This window comes from Dendrobates tinctorius, unplaced genomic scaffold, assembly GCF_039654945.1.
Source record: "Dendrobates tinctorius isolate UK_male_01 unplaced genomic scaffold, ASM3965494v1 ptg000015l, whole genome shotgun sequence".
Lineage (NCBI taxonomy): Eukaryota > Metazoa > Chordata > Amphibia > Anura > Dendrobatidae > Dendrobates > Dendrobates tinctorius.
In genome coordinates this window covers 32462232-32485341 of record NW_027361683.1, presented here as the reverse complement: position 1 = coordinate 32485341, position 23110 = coordinate 32462232, and the positions used below count along the sequence as shown (strand labels likewise).

Sequence of the window (23110 nt, the reverse complement as noted above, 5' to 3'; positions counted from 1 at the left end):
GTGGAGTTACTGACTAGATATAAGGCTGCCGACGCCCTTCTGCCCTGCGGGTGATTTCTCTGTGGGATCCTTGGAGACCAGTCTGAATTCCTGCTCCTCTAAAGCTAAGTTTGCTGCTCGGCTTTTTTCATTTGTGCTTTGACTTTGTTTTGCTTTGTTTTTCTGGATTTCTGCCATTCCCTGCTGGGGTGTGCTGAATTCCTTTAGCTCTGTCTTCTGAAAATACCTGAGTGCTGATTTAGTTTTTGAAGCCTAGCTGCTTCAGGGTCTTTTTCATATCAGCTTGTTGGCTTATGTCTTTGATAGGGTTTTGGCAGATTGCAGACAGCAGCCTTCCTGTCCTTTCCTATCTAGGTAGTTTTGGGCCCCGGCTTTGCTCAGTCTATCTTTCTGTCGGTGTTAGTGCTTTCATCTTGCTTCACCGTCATTATATGTTGGGGGCTGCCTATTGCTTTTTGGGTCTGCTCTGGGGCAGTTTAGATTTCCCCATTCTTTCTTTAGGCCTATTTAATTCTCCGGCTGTGATCGAGGGGTCTAGGGCATCGCTGGAACCCCCCACGGCTACTGCTAGTTGTGTTGATAGGTTCAGGGGTCTGCAATCTGATAGTTGCCAACTTCTCTGGTTTTCTGGACTTAGCTTGTATTTCTGTTTTTGCCTCCTACGGTGACTCAATCATAACAGACAACCTTTGGAAGGATTTCAAAGTCCGTGTTGCCCAGGGACAGGCCCAAAACATCACTGCTCTAGAGGAGATCTGCATGGAGGAATGCATACCACCAACAGTGTGTGCCAACCTCGTGAAGACTTAGATAATTCGTTTGACCTCTGTCATTGCCAACAAAGGATATATAACAAAATATTGAGATGAACTTTTATTAATGAACAAATACTTATTTTCCATGATAATTTGCAAAATAAATCTGGCCAAATCAGACAAGGTGATTTTCTGCATTTGTCTCCTCATTTTGACTCTCATACTTGTGGTCTATCTATGATGTCAATTACAGGCCTCTCGTCTTTTTAAGTGGGAGAACTTGCACAATTGGTGGCTGACTACATACTTTTTTCCCCCACTGTGTGTGTATATACATATATATATGTAATATATATATATATATACAGTATATATATATATATACATATAGACACACACATTATGAAGGCCCTCACCCCCACCATTCCTCACACAGTACCTCATCATCCCCCCCATCCCCACACAGCCCCTCATTATCCCCCATTCCCTGCACATCCCCTCATCATCCCCCTTCTCCCCACAGCCCCTCATCATCCCCCTTCTCTCCACAGCCCCTCATCATCCCCCTTCTCCCCACAGTCCCTCATCATCCCTTCTCCCCACAGCCCATCACCCCCCTTCTCCCCACAGCCCCTCATCATCTCACCACAGCCCCCTTCTCCCCACAACCCCTCATCATCTCGCCACAGCCCCCCTTCTCCCCACAGCCCCTCATCATCCCCCTTCTCCCCACAGCCCCTCATCATCCCCCTTCTCCCCACAGCCCCTCATCATCCCCCCTTCTCCCCACAGCCCCTCATCATCTCGCCACAGCTCCCCTTCTCCCCACAGCCCCTCATCATCCCCCCTTCTCCCCACAGCCCCTCATCTCCCCCTTCTCCCCACAGCCCCTCATCATCCCCCTACTCCCCACAGCCCAACATCATCCCCCACTCCCCACAGCCCCTTATCATCCCCCCTTCTCCCCACAGCCCTTTATCATCTCGCCACAGCCCCTCATCTCCCCACAGCCCCTCATCATCCACCCTTCTCCCCACAGCCCCTTATCATCCCCCCTTCTCCACACAGCCCCTTATCATCGTGCCACAGCCCCTTATCATCTTGCCACAGCCTTTCATCTCCCCACAGCCCCTTATCATCTCACATTCTCCCCACAGCCCCTCATCATCCCTTCTCCCCACAGCCCCTCATCATCCCCCTTCTCCCCACAGCCCCTTATCTCACCACAGCCCCTCATCATCCCTTCTCCCCACAGCCCCTCATCATCCCCTTTCTCCCCACAGCCCCTCATCATCCCCCCCATCTCCTCACAGCACCTTATCATCCCCCTTCTCCCCACAGTCCTTTATCATTTTGCCACAGCCCCTCATCTCCCCACAGCCCCTCATCATCCCCCTTCTCCCCACAGCCCCTTATCTTGCCACAGCCCCTTATCATCTTGCCACAGCCCCTTATCATCTCACATTCTCCCCACAGCCCCTCATCTCCCCACAGCCCCTCATCATCCCTTCTCCCCACAGCCCCTTATCATCCCCCCTTCTCCCCACAGCCCCTCATCATCCTCCTTCTCCCCACAGTCCCTCATCATCACCCCTTCTCCCCACAGCCCCTTATCATCCCCCTTCTCCCCACAGCCTGTTATCATCTCACCACAGTCCCTCATCTCCCCACAGCCTGTCATCATCCCCCCTTCTCCCCACAGCCCCTCATCATCCCCCTTCTCCACACAGCCCCTTATCATCTTGCCACAGCCCCTTATCTTCTTGACACAGCCCCTCATCTCCCCACAGCCCCTTATCATCTCACATTCTCCCCACAACCCCTCATCTCCCCACAGCCCCTCATCATCCCTTCTCCCCACAGCCCCTCATCATCCCCCTTCTCCCCAAAGCCCCTTATCTCACCACAGCTCCTCATCATCCCTTCTCCCCACAGCCCCTCATCATCCCCTTTCTCCCCACAGCCCCTCATCATCCCTTCTCAGCACACACAGTTCCTCATCACTTCCCCTTTCTCCCCACAAAGCCCCTAATCATCCCCCCATTCCCCACCCAGCACCTCATCACAATCTTCCCTATGCAGGCCCACTCAAGTAGCATCAAACCCTTTCCAAAATACATCCTCAGGGTCCTCACACCAAGTCCTGCGTTCTCACACCCATTTGCAGCACCTCAGTCCTCTCCTCACAGGGCTCCATGCTGCAGCCCCTCAGTTTCCATCTCCAGCAGCCTTGCCAAAACACAGCTTCACTTCCTGCTATTGGATCATCACTGGATTGAAGGAGGCCCCGCCCCTTCCAGTGACATCATTGCCTGAAGAAATCAACTCCGATCTAGACACAACCCTGTTGCCAGCTGCATCACACAGACAGTACTGTGCAGCACAGCAGACACGGCCACACGCAGTTTGCTGTGTGCAGCCATCAGGAGGCCGGCCCTGCACAGCTCCTGGGTGAGTGGCCTGGGGGGCATTTGCCTCCCTGCCACCCAGCCCAGCCCGCCACTGTACTCCGGATTGCAACGACTTGCAAGTAAAAGGTAAAGAAACTGCACCTCTCTGTGTCCTCTTATTTCTCCCCAACGTTCACCGCCATCTGAACTATTAATCAAATACCTTTGCCCTGGGGCCCCCGCTCTACCCGTGGGGAGCTGAACCATTCTTTGCTGCGGCACCATCAGCTCCAGAGGACCAAAACCGCAGCGTCGGCCACTCATTGCCGAACACCACGGGTGGCGTCACACTTCAACATCACACAACTTTCCTCTATTTTATTACTGGACGCCCTGGGCCACGGACTGGGTCACTGCCACCGTGACATCCCCCAATGAAGTTAACGGGCCCGGTACCGAGTAACCTAAGGCCCTGTGGGGCACTCCATAAGCATCTAGAGAAAAAAAAGCACAAAAACCGTACAGTTCAGCAGTGTCTTTAGATGCACAGAGAGCGCAGTTTTCTTTAAATTACATCCACTTTGATTGAATAGTTAAATGCTGCAAAATTAATGTGCAAAAAAGCAGCAGGAAAATACAGCATTTATATTGCATTTGAAAATGGCCTAAATGTCCAAGCAAAGTGGATGTGATTTCATGAAATCTTCTGTTGTTGGTTGGTCTAAAGACGCTCCTGAACTGTGCGGTATTGTTGCATTTATAAAAAAAAGCATGGAAAATAAAAATGCCAAAGCATTTGCAAGTACAGAATCATAACTTTTTTTCACATCTGCACCAAAAATGCATCATATAAGTTATAAAAGTAATGCAGCAAGCCAAAATCAGATTGCTATTACGTCATGTGGCGCAGACACCTGCAGAAAAATGTAGAAAAAGCAGTGCAAAAAAGCAGCATTTACACAACTTGTGAACAAATGTGTCCATGTTATGTGCTGATTTGTAATGTTTATTATTTCTTTAAAAACTGCATTAAAATAACATTACTGTAATTATTTTTTGAAATTTTGTAAGAAGAAAAAAATATTTTATATTCCCTCTAGAATACATGTACATAGAAATACTATGCTATGTACAATCTATCTCTATGGACAAGTATTTTCTGGGTTCAGAACCTGCAATACAGCTTCAAGTGTAGAAAATCCTCTCAATGATGTCAGTGGCTGCTGTGACTCATAGTTTTAGCTGGTGCATGCTATAGTACATGTCATGAGTTTGATTCCCGTAGAGATCAGATCCCAAGAAGAGAATTGTTTAACTAATCTATATGTGAACAGAGGTATGTCAGCCCTGCCCTCAAAGGGAAGGTGCTATGTAATGCTGAAGATGCCAAAGAGAAGACAACGTACTGAGAGGGAAGAGAGTGAGTATTGCAAGACGGGACATAACCCTAACGTGCTGAGAAAATGGGATAGTCCCTCTGAAGCCAGGACCTTGGGATCTATGGCTATGGTGTTAGTGGTACTCTGAGTTAGGCCAGGATCACATATGCAAGAAACTCGTACTAGTCTCGCATCTTAATACCCGGCACTGCCGCCGGCACTCGGGAGCGGAGCATGCAGCTGCATAGAAATACATGCAGCCACACGCTCCACTCCCGAGTACCGGCGGCAGTGCCAGGTATTAAGATGCAAGACTCATCTGAGTGTCTCGCATGTGTGATCCTGGCCTTAGAGAAAATCTAGAGGGGTGTCAGGAGGGGTGAAAACTGAGACAACTGTCTGCTGAGTCAGGGATCATGATGATGATAACTGTGCGATGAAGTCTTCAGAACAGAGGAAGAGACATGCAGGCAAGATGCATTTGAACCTGCCTCTGTTTCATCTTGGGGACATATGTAAGGGGGTGGCATTGCTATGGACAGTAGAGATAAACTACAATTTTAAGAGACATAACCCCCTTGGCTAGAGCAATGGGACATTTGGCTCTCCCTGCAATAAGACTGGTTTTGGTTTGCTCCTCCAGCTATGGAGAGGGGAGATGCTGTTTTTCCAGTGAGTGTTCTGAACTGAGAGTCTGCAGGAAGCTGGTGTGCTGTGAGCTGTGAGAAGAAAAACGTGCAGCTTTAACTGACTGAACCTATAGGATTTTGTATACTCTTCTGGGGATAATGAAGGTGTCTTTCTCGTGTTGCTGCGAGGAGCCACGAAGATCTACAAACAAGAAATTCAGAGGAGAGTATTCACCGTTTCCAGGAGCAGGCTAGGAATCTTCACACAAGGACAAGACCATGTTGCACAGAGCTTCCAGGGAGGACGTCGCATCATCTTGCAGAGAACTGCAGGGGGCCCCCAGGAAGGAACTGAGACACCAACTTCACCGTCAGTGCTAACCCCATGTGTGCACATGTTTAGGGCTTAGGATAGGCTGCAATAGACAGAGCACGGTAGCCGTGTGGCCGGAGTTGCAGCGGCCAGATAAGCTATAGTTACAGGAGCAGCATACTGTACTTTATTGTATTGTTTGCCTTTTGAAAAATACACTCATCTGTAATAGTTGGTGCACCATGCCATTTGTATGGCCCAGCTAGAGAATATCACTTTTGTAAATTGTTTTATGTCATTGCATACCCCTGTTTACACCACATTCCTTGCCTGTAAATAAATTAACCCTTTGTTGTTTGCACCTCATCTTGTGTACCATAGTCTCCCTGCCTTGTGGTGGTCCCCCGGCCATCGCTTCACATAGATTGGCTTTCTTCAAAGTCTGATCATCTCAAACTACATTTGAGCAAGTTGGGTCCTCTCTTTCTAGGTTCTTTTGAAGTTCTCAAACAGGTATATACTATATACTACATGCTCAAGCTCCTGGCCTCTTTATGTATCCCCAACTCCTTCCAGGTGTCTCTACTCAAGCCTGATATATGAAGCTCCTTCTTCAAAGACAATGGTATCACTCTTTCTCCAGTCTGCTCAGATGATGTCTTTGAGGTAGAAAATATATATATATATACCTGACTGGATCTACTGTGATTTCCTGCATACCAGCTGTGCCCACCGGCACCTGCCGTGCCTCCTTTTATAGTCCAGTCAAAATACGAAAAAAAATCCTTTACCCTGAACAAATTCCAAGAAAGCGTTTTATTGTTTTTTTTGGTAGTATTACATGTAGGGAAAAACATACTAAAAGTTTACCAAGATAAGGTTACCACAAAGGGTCCAAATGTGACGTCAAAGAATATGGCCGCCAAGGCTGTAAAATGTTAAATGCGACTCGCCTCTCAGTTTCTATCATATTTCTTTTACAATTACTACTATTATTATATTTATTATTTAACGATTTATTTATCTTTTTTTACAGAGCTGAGAATGATGGAAAGTCAAGAAACTTACCCCTTATGCAGCCATGAAGTAGAAGATGATGGAGAAAGAGTGGTGATTGGTGCGAAAGGAGCTGAAGGGATAATAAAGCCAGTATTGATAGGGGCATTAGCACTGTGGTAGCTGCTGGAGCAGTGGTGCACAAGAGATGTCGTACGAACTACATAAACAAGAAGCAAATAGACTTGCATAAGAAAGCTACTTCCGATCATCGTTCACCAGAGAGGTACACAGGTGTCTACTGGATCCTATGATAGCACGACGCAGTGTTTGTTCTCTGGACATGAAGTGGTGAAGACAAGATCTAGTAGTGATTTCGATGACTATAGCTTTGTTAAAACGGATGGATTTGTAAGGTCCATCTTGTCACATTGCAAACAGCGTAATGATGACTGGGCAATCACCATTCAAGGGAGAATAACGTACTTTGGGAAGGACTTACATGCTGCAGACTGTATCATCGTTCATGTGACATTAACTTTTGGACAAATTACGGAATTCCTATTCGTCATGGTGGTAGATCTACTACAAAGAAACGGCGGAAGGTAGGGAGGCCGATGAACATGGACCAAGAGCAAGCTTTCTTGAGAATGTATTTCTCGAGGACAACGATGAAGAGCAACTGACTGTCACAGATCTTGCAAAGAAAATGATGGAGTATCTTGTAGAAGGAGACAGTGCTGCCTATAGTAATAAATGGCTGAGGTATAGACTGGAGGAGAGGTATGGTGATTCGCTATTCATAGCAGAGTGTGAAGGGTTGCCTAACATTGTAACGTTTCGTGAAAAGACCAGAATAATCCTGAAGGACTATTTCCATAGTCAGGAAATGGATGAAGAAGCCCAGAAGAGAGCCATCATAGAGACTGCGGCCAAACTAATCAAGAGTGATATCAAGTCTAAGGTCCCATCTTCAACCGATGACTATCCGAAGACTTCTTCGCTTGAATGTCAGTCTGCCTTAGATTATCTCCCCCTGAGTTTGCTTTGCTTGATTGAAACCCTCTTCGTTGGAAAGGACATTCACAGGAAGGTCGCAAGCATTGGACAATCAGTTGTTCAGGCTGTACGTCCCAGGGCTGTAGTAGCTCCATTGCAGCTTGGGTTAGCAGTCCAGCTCCATCATCATTTCAGGTCTCGATTTCTTGTAGACGGTCTCTCAGTCATGGGATATTGTTCATCATATTCGGAAGTTCAGCAATTCGAGGAAAACGCTGCCGCTTCTGTTGGCCAGGATGTACTCGGTGGTACATAGACAGACTGGTTACGGCACTGCTGTTCACTGCGGACAACGTCGATCATAATATCATCACGTTAGATGGGAAGGGGACTTTCCATGACATGGGGATGGTAGCTACTGTGACTCCAGGAAGGAAGGTCAGTCGCACTATTCTCAGATGGAAGACTGCGGACTTGGAGATAGTTGAACAAAGCAGAGTTGATGTAAGGGAATACCGTTTCGCAAAACACACTCGCCATTTCTCAACACCTTTGACCATCGTGTTGATGTATTGTGGGAGATGTCTTTATGCTTCAAACAGCCTGAACCAAGCTGGAATGGAATGATGCGCACATACTACATAAAGACTGTGATCATCCGGGGTCATCTTCAGTAATCTTCCTGCCCATCATTGACATGTATTCCGGAGACAAGTCATGCATCTTCTCTACTCTTGAGTATCTGTGCAACCTTGCTGATAAACACCGATCCGCTGCAGTTGTTACATTCGATCAGCCACTCTACTGGAAAACATCAGAAATCAAACACAAGGTGCCTGAAGACAGCCCAGTTCGAGATGTTGTCCTGATGCTCAGGAGCTTCCACGCATTGATGAATCTTATGGGTGCCATAGGAACGTTGAAAAATGGGAGTGGAATCAAAGAGATCTTGGGAACAATTTACGGTGACAATGCTGTGCAACACATCATGACTGGAAAGGCAGTTCAGCGTGCAATTCTTTGCCATCTCCTCCTTGATCAGTGTCTTACTCAGCAAGTTGCAGACAAAGTACTTTGCGACCATCCCGGTTTTGCAGACCTGTTGCAAGAACTTGAGCAGTTGTATGCTCGGACACTGACAGGGGAGAATGACTTGAATTCGGTCATCACTTCTACCTGCCTTAGTGAAATTGTCCACCTCTTGGCCACCAAAAGAAATGGATCATCCACTCACTCTCGCACCAGTAAACTGTGGCTAAATTACCAACAGATGGTTGGAATCGCAAGCGAGCTTATCGAGGCCGATCGTACAGGATCCTGGCTAATGCACCTTCATGCTGTAGCCGAATGTTTGCCCATTCTTGCAGCTGCTGGGCATGGGAACTTGGGAACTATGTGAAGGCCACCTACCTTTACCTCCAGTCTATGACCACTCTGGAGGATGATATACCATCAGTCTTCCATAGATTTATAAATGGCTTGCATGTTGTAAGGCGGACTGATCAGTACTGGGCAGGCCTGGGTTGCGACCTAGTCATCGAGCAAGCTCTGATGCGCTCCCTAAAAACTGCAGGAGGACTCACCAGAGGAAGTGGAATGTCTGAGCATCAGAGGGCCTTGTGGACTCTGTCTGTGCCAGTGTCCTCTTCCTACAGTGATGCAATGCAGGGTTTCACTCGCCAGAGCTTTTTCACCAGTGAACAACACAAGGAGGCAAGAACGTCAAGGATGAGAAGAGATTGTGAAGACCTGGAGAAAATTGCAGATAAACTTGAGACCTTTTCACCTTTCTCTGATGAATTGTCTCTTCGCAACATTATCACCGGTGTCAATGCAAATAAGGATGTGAATGTCCATAACCTGTTGACCATTGGCAGAGAAATAGTGACAACAATGGAGGGTCAATCACTGTTTTCAGTTAAGTACAAGCATTCAATGAAAGCCAAGACCCTGGCATCCAGTGAGGCTATTGACGTTGCTAAGGACAAAACAATAGACCCCTCTCTTTTGTTCCAAAGGTTTCTTGTGGTGTCTCAAACTGCTGATCTTTCCCTTGATGAGGTGATGGTCTATGAACTTTCACCATACCCACCATCCCTCTTTGAGGCAAAACATTTCTTACGCAAACCAAACAAAGCACAACTGATGGCTGCTATAAAAGAACAGAGTTCAGATGACGCAGTACTCAAGGATGTACCAGAAGTGGAACATTATGTTCTTGACGGAGGTTCTCTTCTCCATCGATTGAAGTAGTCAGAAGGAAAGACATGTTGTTCAATCGCTGAAGACTATGCAGCTTTCACACTAAAGCACTATGGTAAGGCTATGATAGCATTTGATGGTTACATTGGAGGACCAAACACTAAGGACATTACCCATCAGCGACGGCGCAAAAAACGAACAAGTAACAAAGTGAACATTGCTGAAGGAACGAAATTTGTCGGGAAAAAGGAGGACTTCCTTTCGAATGTGGAGAACCAATAGTCTCTTATCAATCTCGTTTCACAGCGCATGAATGACAGAGGTTGCCACGTAATACAATCAGAGGAGGATGCAGATGGGCAGATTGTTAAGGCAGCAGTGTCACTAGTTTCTACTCGGATAAAGGGAGTCCTGCATTAAGGTTATGAAGAAGTTCCTGGGAAACCATGTCTGCAGCAGTCTTCTGTTCCTTCATGCATTCACGGGTTGCAATACCACTTCCGCGGGTTTTGGAATCGGAAAAAAACTCGGTCTACACAAGGTTTTGAAGGGAGACTCGGTCTTAAATAGCTGTGCTAAAATCTTTTCCACACCTAACAAAAACAGAGCTGAGATTGAAGACGCTGGGTGTAAAGCGATGGTGGCATTGTTTGGGGGCAAACCTGGAGACAATCTGTCTGCAATGAGGTATTCTACTCTCTGCAAAAAAGTTGGTTCAGCCAAAATCTTTGTTACACCTGAACGACTGCCACGACCTCCTCTGCAATGAAGATCATGCCCTTCGGAGTTACCTCCAAGTGATGCTTTGGATGGACAATGGTGAGGCCATGGACACTACTGAATGGGGATGGGAATTGCAGAACAACAGTCTAGTTCCAGTGATGATGGATACTTCACCAGCGCCAGAAACACTTCTGAAAATAATTCACTGCAATTGTTCTCGTGGTTGTAGTACACTTCGGTGCACTTGCAAAAGACACTGACTTACCTGTTCACGGGTATGCGGACCATGTCAAGAAGGGCATTGTGACAATATGAGTGAGGAAGCAGTGTCTGATGATGAAAATAATGACTATTGACCTGAAACGCTTATTCAGTGATGAAGTAGGTCTTAAAATGCACTGTGTATTAATTCTATAATTTCTAGAAATGTACATATATGTCATGATGTCATTGATGACGTCATGACCTCACCTGTCCATGTAGTTAGCATAAAACTTTGTATAAAAATTGTTATATGAAAATATATAGTATACAAAATGCAAACTCTTCTGTAACCTAAAGCTACAGCTTTGAAATAGGGAAATATTCATTATTTTTAGTGCGATGGCTGTCATCGTCTTATGACGTCATAGTTAGGGCCTTTGTGGTGATCAATTTTTGGAAAACTTTTAATATGTGGTTCCCCACATATAATAGTAATAAAAAAAATCCTAAAACGCTTTCTTGGAATTTGTTCCGGGTATTTTGACTGGACTATTATACCAGCCGTACCTCGCTGAACCTGCCATGCTTTCCTATTCCTGGCCGTTCCAACTTCCTACCACTTTGGGTGTCAGCTGCCGTGAGTCCGAGGTCTATTTTGGAGTAGGACCTTGCATCCAACTGGAGCCAAGTCTAACCACACCATCAGGGGCTTTAGCGAAGAGTCTGGTGTTCGCCTAGTCACACCGCTCTAGAATCGCCTCGATCTATGGCACAGTGGTTCCACTATCACATGCATTACTCAAGGCTAAACACCTTTTAGTGCCACATGAGAGGCTTTTAAGGGTGCAAGTTTATTATATGTATGGGGTTGTGAAATTATATCTCTACAAGACATCTATCTATCTATCTATCTATCTATCTATCTATCTATCTATCTACAGTATCTATGTATCTATCTATCTATATTCTATACACTGGGTACAGAAAGTATTCAGACCCCTTTTAATTTTTTACTCTTTGTTTCATTGCAGCCATTTGGTAAATTCAAAAAAGTTTTTTTTTTTTTATTAATGTACATCTTGACTGAAAAAAACAGAAATGTAGAAATTTTGGCAAATGTATTAAAAACGGAAAACTGAAATATCACATGGTCATACGTATTTAGACTCTTTGCTCAGTATTGAGTAGACGTACCCTTTTGAGCTAATACAGCCATGAGTCTTCTTGGGAATAATGCAACAGGTCTTCACACCTGAATTTGGGGATCCTCTGCCATTCTTCCTTGCAGATCCACTCCAGTTCCATCAGGTTGGATGGTGAACGTTGTTGGACAGGCATTTTCAGGTCTTTTCAGAGATGCTCAATTGGGTTTAGGTTAGGGCTCTGCTGGGTCAGTCAACTATGGTTACAGAGTTGTTCTGAAGCAACTCCTTTGTTATTTTAGCTGTGTGCTTAGGGTCATTGTCTTGTTGTAAGGTGAACCTTCAGCCTAGCCTAAGGTCCAGAGCATTTTGGAAGAGGTTTTCATCCAGGATATCTTGGCCGCATTCATGTTTCCTTCAATTGCAACCAGTCATCCTGTCCCTGCAGCTGAAAAATACCCCATAGCATGATGCTGCCACCACCATGTTTTACTGTTGGGATTGTATTGGGCAGGTTATGAGCAGTGCCTGGTTTTCTCCACACATACCGCTTAGAATTATCACCAAAAAGTTCTATCTTCATCTCATCAGACCAGAGAATCTTATTTCTCATAGTCTGGGAGTCTTTCATGTGTTTTTTAGCAAACTCTGTGAGGGCTTTCATATGTCTTGCACTGAGGAGAGAGTTCCGTCGGGCCACTCTGCCATAAAGACCCGACTGGTGGAGGGCTGCAGTGATAGCTGACTTTGTGGAACTTTCTCCCATCTCCCTACTGCACCTGTGGAGCTCAGCCACAGTGATCTTGGGGTTCTTCTTTACCTCTCTCACCATGGCTTTTCTCCCACGATTGCTCAATATTTTCTGCAGACATTTGATTCTTCAGGTTCTACATAATAAACCACGGATGGTGGATGGTTTGGATCAGACGGATCGTCAGGTGCTACAGGATTTACTGGATCTTTTACAGGAGGATTCGATACATGGTAAAAACCGGTTTCCTTACAAAAATAAATTAATGGTAGCTCCACCCTTTTCTTTGGTTCCAGCTATCAGGGTTTTTTTCGAATTGGTCAAAAAGGATTTTCTAGCTATCTCTGCCAGGCCGCATCATGTGGACAATTTACGTGTGGGGGAAAGATTGGCTGTGGATAATTTAAGGTCTAATAAATTGTTTGTTATTAAGGAGGCCGATAAAGGTGGAAATGTGGTGTTGAGGCCGCATGAATTATATCAGCAAGAGGCGCATCGTCAATTGGATAATGTTCGGTTCTACAAAAGATTGCCGTCGGATCCTACAGGACCCTTTTCTATCAAATTTAAGAGACTATTGGACAGGGCTTTTGAGCTGGGTGTTATCAACAAGAAGGAGATGGAATTTCTGTGGGTTGAACATCCTATTACTCCTACTGTTTACATGCTGCCCAAGGTCCACAAGGATCTTGTGAGGCCTCCGGGCCGACCTATAGTTGCTAGTATAGGCAGCTTATGTGAAAAGGCTTCTATTTATGTGGATTATTTTCTTCAACTGATGGTGAAGAAGTTACCATCTTACATACAGGATACCTCTCATTTCATCAGAAAATATCGTGATGCCATTCTGCCCTCTGGGGCTTTGTTGGTCACTTGCGATGTGGAGTCACTCTATTCAAACATTGACCACTCTGATGGCATTACAGCGGTACTGTATTTTCTTGACCAAGTAGTTCATTCGGATAGAATGCATGATTCATTTATTGTGGATCTGCTAGGTTTTGTCATGAAGCACAATTTCTTCCTGTTTGACAGGTCCTATTTCCTTCAAACCTCTGGTGTGGCTATGGGGGCCAGATGTGCCCCGGTTTTGGCTAATCTTTTTCTCGGATGGTGGGAGGCCACTCGAGTATATGGCACAGATATGTTCGGAGATAAGGTGCGGCTTTGGTCGCGCTTTATCTACGACATTTTTTTCATTTGGACTGGTACGGTAGAAGAATGTGATGCTTTTATGGGATTATTGAATTCTAATCCACTTAATATCATGCTCACTTATACTGTGTCCTCTATTTCAGTTAACTTCCTGGATCTTACGGTTTCCAATGTTAATGGGGGCATTTCTACAAGCTTGTTTAGAAAACCTACCGCTACAAATAGTCTGTTGGACTATACAAGTTTCCATCCAGATCATACGAGAAATGGGGTGCCTGTAGGGCAATTTTTGAGAATACGAAGAAACTGTACATCGGATGTAGTATTTCGTGAGGAAGCTGCACAACTAACGAAGCGCTTTAAGAAGTGAAACTATCCTCGGGGTAGTATTTCACGAGCTTTTCAGCGAGCGAATGGATATACACAGGACTCTCTCCTGGTCACACGTGATAAGATTCGAAACTTAATGCCCCGGTTTATTACGCAATACAACAGTCAGTGGTCACAGGTGAGAGAAGTGCTTGGGAGACATTGGGGTATACTCACGACGGACTTGCAGACATCTGCTCTGGTGCCAGAGCGGCCCTGTATAACAGCAAGGAGGGCTCCGAACTTTAGGGACATTCTAACAAAGAGTCACTATATGAGACAAGCAATTGGGTTGGAAAGGGGAATAACGCTTAGGGGTTCCTTTGCATGTGGCAATTGTACCATATGCCCCCATATGCATTCCACTAGGGACTATTTTGTGAACCCAAGAGATGGTACTAGACATAGGTTAAGGTCATATATAAATTGCAGAACTACGTGTGTGGTTTATGCACTAATTTGTCCATGTCATCAGGTTTACGTCGGTCAAACTTCCCAGGAATTGCGCCGGAGGATCCAGAAACACTTCTCGACAATCAATTTGGCACATATTGATCAAACCAAGGGCAAGACGCTAACATCTGTGGCAGCCCACTGTTTGACCCACCATGCTGGTAAGATTGCTGGTATCATGGTGGTTGGATTGGAGAGAATATCATTGTCTAATAGGGGGGGGTTCGCCTAGGAAGTTATTATTACAAGCAGAGTCCAGATGGATTTTTAATTTGGACTCACTAAGCCCGAATGGTTTAAACGAGGAGCTTCTATTTACCGGATTTTTAGGATGATTATCTTATGACGCCCCTTTTCTTCTCTTTTATACAGTTATCCTATTGGACATCACTACCTATGGGGAAGATGGTCACCGTTCACCTCATTGGAATTCCAGTCGGGATATTTTGCGTTAGGCTCTGTGTTTTGTCTTTTGTTCTTGGTTTTGATTTTTACATGTAATAAATATCTGAATAAAGTTTGGGATGTTTCTATGGATCCATATAGCTTTATCAGGCAGGTTATATGGTATCCCTGTAGTCTCTTTGAGATGGTCCTCCATTGTTTTGATGATCTGTCCAGCAAGGGTTCTCTGAGAGGGTTACTATTAGTATTACTAGTATTATTATGGTTGGTCATGAGGTTCCCCTTGTATATTCTTTGGGCCCCCAATCCTCTTATGGATTTTCTATTCAGTCTCATGATATGATCTTTGACTAACATGATGGATTTTTAGAATTGGCTCATGGGGACTATTGGGTGGGATTTCTAGACGGAAATGTTTGGAAGATAATTAATATTCTTGTGACATGGACTTATGTTCATGATGTACGCGCGGCTTGCTTGTTGCCATCCCGGCCTCTGTTCTTCCTATTGGGTCCTTAGGTCCCTTATTCCTACCACTGTTTACTGTATTATTATTCAACTTATGGCTTTCCTTTCATGTTGTGATCCCCTCCCTGCGTGTCTCTGTCCGTTATATTGTCATGTTTGTCTTTTATGCATTCTATCCCTGGCAGCATTGTGCGTCGCTAATGTTGCAGTCCCTCACTTGGATGCTGGTTGACTGCCTTTTGCAGCACATTTAAATTGGCTCCCATAGTCCAGCATGTGATGATGTGAGTCTTGCGGTTCATGGGAGAGCTCCGTGCGTTACACTGGACGCAGGCGCGGTGGAGCCTCTCCCCCTTTTGATTACTATTCCTCACACAGTACATTGCGCATGCATGGCGGCCATATGCTTTTTCATGTGACCGGGACGCCGGTCTTTTCATACTGATTACAACGTCCGGATGGGGGTTGGTTCACCTGCGGTGCATATGCATGGTATCTAGATCGGAGCAAGGTATATAAGGCTGTTGGATCATGGTTAATATACTTCCCCTGACGAAGCCGTTCGGGTTGCGGCAATATGCGTGGGGTATGGTCCTGGGTCAGCACCCACTTGGCTATAGCTGTATTTTCAGTGCGACCTTTTTGTTGGTTACTCTGGAGTATCCTTGATGTGGCATAACTGAGTACTGGATTGTGAGTATTGGTCATACTGCTGTGTGGCCTATTATGGCCTATGTGCCTCAATTAGATAGTATTAGGGATATGTGCATGGAATTTTCCATGCAGGGATTGTACTACGCTAGGGCCCTTGGTCTCCATGAGCCTATTATGGGGGGTTGCTGTGAGAATTTACAGTGAGGCTAGATCACACGGTTGTTATATGGTTCCTACAGCATTATTTGTGTGTGTGATGTTTCATACTTCACTGTTATATGTTGTGGGATGCTTAATATGTTTTTATCATGTTTTTAATATGTACTTGTTACATCAATAAAATATATTTCTTCATTGGTTCAGTGTGCGCTAATTGCAGTGGTTCTTTTTTTTCCCTTGTACCACGATTGCTCAATTGCTCAGTTTGGCTGGACAGCCAGGTCTAGGAAGACTTCTAGTGGTCCCAAACTTCTTCCATTTAAGGATTATGGAGGCCACTGTGGTCTTAGGAACCTTGAGTACTGCAGAAATTATTTTGTAACCTTGGCCAGATCTGTGCCTTGCCACAATTCTGTCTCTGATCTCCTTGGCCAGTTCCTTTGACCTCATGATACTCATTTGGTCTGACAGGCACTGTGAGCTGTGAGGTGTTATACAGACAGGTGTGTGCCTTTAAAAATCAAGACCTATCAGTTTAATTAAAGACAGCTGGACTCAAATGAAGGAGTAGAACCATCTCAAGGAGGATCACAAGGAAACGGACAGCATTTGACTTAAATATGAGTGTCTGAGCACAGGGTTTGAATACTTATGACCATGTGATATTTTAGATTTTCTTTTTTTAATAAATTAGCAAAAATTTCTACATTTCTGTTTCTTTTCAGTCAAAATGAGGTGCAGAGTATTCATTAATGAGAAAAAAAAGAATTTTGTTTAATTTACCAAATGGCTGCAATGAAAAAAAGAGTGAAAAATGTAAAGAGGTCTGAATACTTTCCGTACCACCTGTATATATATATATATCTATTCTACGTATCTAATGTCTCTATCTATTTTGAGGGTTCTACCTGTGAATTTACAGTACTTGTCTGATAACATATTGTGGTTCCTTTCAGATGTGTGTAAAGAGGAAGACTGGGCTGCGGGTACCTGTACCGAGCCAGGTCAAGAACCATTGAGGCTGCCTCCCTTGTTGCCTGAGGGAAGGAATAAGGAGCCGGACAAACCTCATCACCCAGGTAGGAGGGGCAGCTTAAAAAGAAAAGTGCATGCAGCTGCAGGCAGTTTTCTGCGAACCAAAAGCAGCGCGAACTAGATGAGCAGCGTGCTCTGTCCTCTGAGTACTGGCGCCACGAAAGGCAGCGTTGGATGGTCCCCACTGCCTCCAGCCGGACCGCTGCAGAGAGGATTCCCGTAGTTCAGTAGCTTCCAGAGACAGGGGGGACAGGCGCTCAGTGACTGTGAGTACCATGCAGGTGCAGAGGAGAGAAGGATGATTACCAGATAGACTCTAGGGGTCTTCCCTGCCACTTGCTTCCCACCCGTTTACGTTTGACTCTGGGAGTGCTGCGGCCTTGTTTGCTTCAGCAGCAAGTGCTTATGGACTAGGGGCTCTGCGGAAGGTACCAGTGACTGAAGGCTGCCGCCAGAAGATGGACCATTGTTTAAAGGACCCCACCTGAGAACCTCTCCCTGGCCGCTGCTGGTTCCACAACGCCCCTGCGGGATCATTGGCTGCAAAGGAGCATACAGGACATGATAAGTTCTTTCATTGGACTGCTATTGTTTTACATTTGTTAAACTTATTATTCCCCCCTTTAACCATTAACCTCCCTGCGAGGAGTGAATACTGTTAATATATTACATCTTACAAACCCTTGTTCTGCCTCCTGTATGTTACTGCATCCCGCAACCTGCTAACATGTGCAAGAAAAAAAACAGACAGCATACGCATGCTCCGTGTTCCATCCATTTTTTTCTCTCACCCATTGACTTACATAGGCGAGAGTCGTCCGATAAAAGCAGCCACTCGCAGCATGCTTTGATTTTTTCCTTATCGCGAATCCATCTGTGGAAAAACTCACATATCAACACTGCCTTATTGAATAACATTGCTGTGAGTACAGTGCAATATTTTTACCGCATTGCTCTAGCCGCTTTTATACGCAAATATGAGTGAACCCTTATTGGTATTATCGGTATTGTTGATATAGTTGGTTTTTAGGGATGAGCGAATGTGCTCAGTGATAATTGGTTATCACTCGGTATCACGGTTCTTGGATGTACTCATTACACAGTGAGTAATGGGCACTACTCTATGTAAAACACGAATGTCCGCCCATATTTTTGAAGCCTGTTACTCAGCCAATAAGTATGTGGGGTGATTGCCTGCTCGTCGCTGCAATGTCATAGCCATCTTGGTTGTGGCATTAATGTGATTGGCTGGCCATGTGACATCATCAGGAGTTATAAAAGAACAGCTTGGTATACTGACTTCATTGCACAGCTCTATGACACTTTGCATTAGAGGGAGAGAGTGCTTGTCTAGGCTTGTGAGTGTGCACAGTATAATGAGTCAGAGGACTGTAGTGTTGATACTGGTGCTGAAGCTGAGCCATCATACTAACAGCCCTTCTCAGGGTTTATCGTTTGCTTTTTGCTGTTAGTTTCACATACAATCTGCGTTTTGTCTAGGGAGGGAGAGATAGTCGCAGGAGAAGGGAGAGTGACCGAATCCAGTCTGTAGACAGGGATTAGGTCTATGCAGTGTGTTGGCAAATTTATAGCTCCAGCTTTTTTTTTGGGGGGGTGAAAAAATGTAATATATTTTGATCCATCGAGTTTTACGTGACTTGTGTTACTTTTTTATGTTATATAAGACTTAAAAAAATCGTTAAAAAATTTCCCTGAGTAAAATTTCTTACCCATTATTCTGTGTTATAGATATTTTTTTTTTTTTAAATCTTGATCTATAAAACTGAAAAAAGCATGAAAATTAAATTTGTCACCCAGAAAGTATTACTTGGTCAGGGCAATGAGCCTCTAAGCATTTTAGCGCTCGCTCATCTCTACTGGTTTTGCTAATATTGTCTGTATAATTGGTATTATCAGTAAACACTAAACGCAATAATTTTGACTTTTCACCATCCTCATTTCATTTTTTTTAAAGGAAATAACCTACTTTTGCTCTAAAGCTTTTTGACTCCGGCTGTCTTATTGCAGGACTTGTGCATCTATCACCTCGGATGAATATTTAAAATAAGGGATAATTTTAAATAAGCAGGTCTGATTTTCATGGTTTTTTTTTTTTGGTTTCTAAATTATTCCAAGCGCTTTCATACAATTGATCTAGATTATGTCATTGCATCTACCTGAAATCCCCTATGACAGCTTGGTGACAGTAGATAAAACATCGGGTTAAATGGGAGTCCTCTGTGCACAGCAGCTGTCAGCCACCCTTACTAATATTTTTCTGCATGTCACATCGAGAAAATCTCATTTGCATTAGGAAAAAATCATGCCAATACAATATTATTTTTTATTCCACACTGAGAAGGAAAACATAGACATTCATATTCTGTCATTTTGAAGGCATTGTCTGGCAAATCTTGCCTTTAATATCTTTTTAAGGGTTAAATATTTGGTGTTGTTGGTCCAGACTTATCTGCAAACATTACATTTCACAAATTATTGGATTGAAATCTAGCATGCCTCAATCTTTATGTCAAGCTTTTAGATAATATGTAGCCTATTTTTTAATATGGCAGTGATATAATTGTAAACAGTATTGCTAACCACTTCCACTTTATTTACTGGATAATTATTTTTTTGGTTGGCTGAGTTGTAGAATTGAGTAACATCGTTCACACCGCCATAAAATTTAAGTTGTGGTGAAATGGTGAATTCCAATGAGTGTTTTTTGAGTGTTTGCTCTAAGGTAAAAATGAGCAGCCGACATTTTTCTTCAGGATCATACAATTACAGTGATGCAGTGATTTTCTTGGTATATTTTACTGGTTTAAAAAACTTCAGAACTTTGAGTCTACGACAGATTCTTTTTTAGATTTTTATCAGTAGAGCTGTGTAAGGTCTCGTTATTTTGCATAGCGAGCTCTAGTTTTTGTTATAATTCATTACTGCAATATATAGCAAAAATAACACTCTTATGAAGCCCAGCCACATAGGTTTAACAGCATGGTGGTGATTGGAGCCTTTATTGGGGTTGGGAAGATGAGCACTGGAGCATTCCCCTATGGATTGCAATGCTTAGATGCTGATGTCAGAGATTAACAGTGGAATCTGTATGGCTAAGGATTGGCAATTGGAGCCTGGTCTGATCTCTACTGTTAAGGCCCCGTCACACATAGCAATCTCGCTAGCGAGATCGCTGCTGAGTCACAACTTTTGTGACACAACTGCGATCTCACCAGTGAGATTGCTGTGTGTGACAGCGATCAGCGACCGGCCCCCCTGCCGGTATCGCTGATCGCTGCAAGAAACCTCTGGACATTTTTTTCATCACTGATCTCCCGCTGGCCGGCACGCATCGCTGCATGTGACAGGCGGGAGACCAGCGATCAGCTGTAAAATAATAATAAAAAAAAATATTGTTATTCTCACCTTCCGACATGCCGCGCAGCCATCCTGCCTCTCTCCACGCTCCGGTCCCAGTAATCCTTTGCAAGAATGACCACGAGACTTCGCGATCCCGCGAGAACGGACGTCATCGTGGTAATTCTCGCAAAGGATTACTGGGACCGGAGCGTGGAGAGAGGCGGGAATGCTGCGCGGGACGTCGGAAGGTGAGAATAACAATATTTTTTATTTTAATTCTATTTTTGATATGAATATGGCATCAGCGCTAATGAACACAGCGATGCCGCACGCTCGGCATCGCTGTGCTAATCACTGGTGAGCTCTCTGTTTGACAGCTCACCAGCGATTACATAGCGACTTACCAGCTATCCTGACACGTTGATATCATTGTCAGGATCGCTGGTAAGTTGCTATATGTGACTCCAGCTTGAGAGACAGGTGCTATCTGTATGCACGGGCTCGGCTCCTAAGGTTACACAAGTGTACTTTTTCTTTAATTAAATCTGTTTCATTGACCAGTTCACTTTCTCACAGTTCCTTTCTCGATTTCTTTAGTCCTCAGTGTTTGTCCATGTGATGTTGTTTTAATATTTGTGTTGTGGATGAACATCTTCTTTTGAGTGCTGCTAAAGAGTATACCTACAACAATGTAGCGTGTGTCTGTTGACAAAACTCAACTCCCAAATGGATGTTCAATGCTCAAGGACAGAAGCAGCTTGTCTACTCCGCTTCAATAGTAGCAGTATTATGTTTTTTCTTGTGTTTTTCTACTTCAATATACATTTTGCCTATACATTTCTACATGTATTCCAGAGTAATTTGTTAGATTTACATTACAGCTGCTAATTTGTGATGAGCGAGTATACTCGTTACTCGAGATTTCCCGAGCATGCTTGGGTGGTCTCCGAGTATTTGGATGTGCTCAGAAATTTAGTCTCCGTCGCCGTAGCTGCATGATTTGCAGCTGCTAGACAGTCTGAATACATGTGAGGAAAGCCTGTTAGGAAATTCCCACATGTATTCAGGCTGTCTAGCATCCGCAAATCATGCAGCTACGGCGACATAAGCTAAATCTCCGAGCACATCCAAATACTCAGAGATCACCCGAGCATGCTCGGAATATCTTGAGTAACGAGTATACTCACTCATCATTACTGCTAATCCCTAACACATGATGTTTAAGGATGGTAGATCAAGCTCACGCCATTGTTGTCATGTCGTCATGGTGGTAGTGGTCTGGTAAATATTGGCATAGCAGTATATAACACATGCAACAATGTTTCATAGCAATCCAGTTTTTCCGTGCCTATGCATGATTTGAGAGACCCCACCCCTCTCTTGTGTGACATGCACATAAAGAGCTGGCTTGCACCACGTGCCCACACTGGGAAGCGCTTGTCTTCATCCTGTTCATTTAGACACTGTTCACATGTTCAGGTTTTAAATACATTAGATAGGGACTGCTTCAATAGGGGTTACCTAGACCTGGTGGAGCAGCTTGGTATACATTTTTTTGCAAAAAAAGTATCGACTAAATACCCTGTATTTGTTATCATCTTTTTATGAGCACTTGCTGACTACTGTTATATATTTTACTGCAGGATATTTCGGCACAATTGTCATTCTGTGCTCTTTGTTTGTGTTTCAGTCAGTGGGTGTGTGAACATTGTCCAACCGACTTGTTCATATGTGTGCACTTAGAAACCCGATGTGTACCTTGGTTACCAGCTTCCTGCACCAGCACGCTGGTAACTAAGGTACACATCGGGTTTCTAAGCGCTGTGCGCCGCTTAGAAACCCACTGTTTACCTTAGTTACCAGCAGCAGCTCGCTGATGAGATCGCTGTTATGTCACAAAACTTGTGATTCAGCAGCGATCTCACTAGCGAGATCACTATGTGTGACGGGGGCTTTACACTTATGGATGCAGAGCCATAATTGGCTTAAGGAAATGTAGCCTTTGCATATAAATGAAAGGTCTTTTTTTAGGTGTTGCTGAACCACTTCTGGCTTTCTCGCTTGTATTGATCCCAGCAGCTCCTCCAACATCTTGTCAAATCACTCACTGGAAATACAATGAAAAAAAAATTAAGAGAGTAGAGGATGCAATTTGTCTCCTGTGAATTGTGTTTTCAGGTACTGTGTGCAACCTTGGACACTTATCACTGTACAGGACTTTGCATCATGTTGTCATCCTAACATAAGAAAAAACATATGCATATGAAGGGGTGGGCACCTTGGATTAGCCTTGAATAATAATTGGTGGCAGTGTGCAGGTGACTGTTGTTCGCAAACTGACAGTTGGGTTCAGGGCATGATGTATATTTAATAAGTAAGTGTGCTCATAATGTATTGTTTGTATATTACTTTTTAAAGACAACACAATTATATGTTAGGAAACATGTATTTACAGACACAATGTAGTTTAAAAAAGGAGTAGTTACTTATTGCCATTTGCACCTCTCATGTGTTGTCATCAAAGCTTATGTACGTACAGGAGTCATCCCTGTGTCCTCAGTCCACACAC

General features: G+C 44.2%; 1 long non-coding RNA gene across 1 annotated transcript in view; it reads right to left on the bottom strand.

The window, feature by feature from the left end:
• Nucleotides 1–21735: 21735 nt before the first annotated feature.
• Nucleotides 21736–23110, bottom strand: part of LOC141074768 (uncharacterized) — a 94935-nt gene continuing 93560 nt past the window's right edge. Inside the window, exon 4 of the long non-coding RNA XR_012227206.1 lies at nucleotides 21736–22648. This is a non-coding gene — a long non-coding RNA (uncharacterized lncRNA). The remainder of the gene's footprint in view (nucleotides 22649–23110) is intronic.